At 40.2% G+C, this 1706-nt stretch overlaps 1 long non-coding RNA gene across 1 annotated transcript; it reads right to left on the reverse strand.

Annotated features, from left to right (window-relative positions):
- On the reverse strand, positions 1-1454 carry LOC102778508 (uncharacterized). Its single transcript, XR_436920.3, has 2 exons — positions 1194-1454; positions 1-571 (listed from the first exon to the last, which is right to left on the reverse strand). It is a non-coding gene; the product is annotated as an uncharacterized LOC102778508 (long non-coding RNA).
- Positions 1455-1706: the final 252 nt, after the last annotated feature.

Raw genomic sequence — 1706 nt, forward strand, 5'->3', positions numbered from 1 at the left:
TTAGTTTGTTTCTTTATTCAATTTTTGAACAGTGGTACTCAGTGAGTACATATTCAGTAAATGCAAATTATTTACATGGCAGTGCACTACAGGCATAAATCTAGACCCCTAGATAAAACATTATGGGTCATTCCCACAACCCACAGCTTTACTGTGCTCCAGCAAAGTATCCAAGTATCCTCCAGCAGTGACAACTCCTCCACAGTAGCAGGTGGGATTTTTCTTTTTTGAGGACGGCTCCTTTTCCCTGTCACTACGGATGGTCTGTTTATGTTTTGATCAAGAGCCTTTTTTTGGGCAGCTGAAGAGGAGAAGTCTATCTTACGGCCAACCTCTGACTGTATCTTGGTCACATTACCCAGCAAAACCCAGCATGCAGGTTCATCTGTAACAGTCCTGTGCCACAGATCAACACTGTTGCTTCTACATTAAACAGAAGAGCAGTGACGTGGGTGCAGGTCTCCACGACTCCGGCCTTACAGGTGCAGTGGGCGGCTTCAACCTTCCCTGTGATGCTCACAGTGACCCATGGCTGTAATGCTCGTTCATTCAGTCTTTGAGAGTGCAGGACCTGAAACACACACAAAGTTCATTTAAAGACAAGAACTATGAGCCAAGGCTGACATAAATGTGTTTAATCTACTTTATCATAAATGTAACAAAGTTTTTAGAAAGTTAGCACATACATGTTTCATTTCTTTATGTGTCCATCTATAGAAGGCTGCATGTTATAGTGTTAATCTGCCTGTTCTCTGTCAGAAACCTGCCTGCAGAAAATGAACCTAAAGTATGTAATGCAAGGATGTCATCACTTTAGAGATGGAGAAAGCATAAAGTGACAATTATGAATCCCTTAATATGATAAGGAGATTCTGCAGGTCATTAATCAATGTATAAAACTAAAATAAAATGTATTTTTAGTGACACAAGATACAAATATGGAAGCAAGATGTATAATTAGAATTATTTATAATAAATATGAATAAATTAGTGCAATTTCTTTAACCATAAAGAATAACTAAATCCTTCAGGACAATGTCACATCAGTGCACTGAACTCACTATGTTATCCCTCTAACAGCCTCCACATGTTCTCACTGTAATTTCCCCTCATGAATGAATTTATGCTGCACTAATCTGAATGTTTGCAGGGAAATCAAACGCATTTCACACGCAGTACTCGAGCTGACTTACCTTTGTTTGAATGACGACTTGTACGCGCTGACTCCACAGACAAGGTACGAAAATATGTCAGGCTACGTCAATAGCGGTTGGTCTTCAGGGTTTCTACTCCACAGCCGTGTTTCATACGGGTCCACATTTCCAATGCACGCTATTTTCTGCAAGTACCGCCGCTTCGCCTCTGGACGCAATCGGTCTCTATACAGTCCATTCTCTTTTGAGCTGCTTTTAAGCATCTTTCTTGTAGTCGTCGTTCCAACAGTGTGTTTGTTTTAATTCGTAGACCCCGAAAATGGCGCTGCGCTCCCATAATGCATTGCGGCGTGACGTCAACTCCAAAGCCCTATTGGAGGATCTGAGAGTCACTTCCGAGTTTGTTCTCAGAACGCGGTGTTTTTTTTTGTTTTTTGTTTTTTTTTTAAACTTTATTTAACAAACAATGAGTATACAACATACGAACAGATGAAGTATACAAAACAGAACATGAACACAAAAAGCCAGGGGTAAAAGAAAAAGGTAACAATT

This window comes from Neolamprologus brichardi, unplaced genomic scaffold, assembly GCF_056152115.1.
Source record: "Neolamprologus brichardi isolate AB-2024 unplaced genomic scaffold, ASM5615211v1 NODE_ptg000046c+_length_82361_cov_1, whole genome shotgun sequence".
Classification (NCBI taxonomy): Eukaryota; Metazoa; Chordata; class Actinopteri; order Cichliformes; family Cichlidae; genus Neolamprologus; species Neolamprologus brichardi.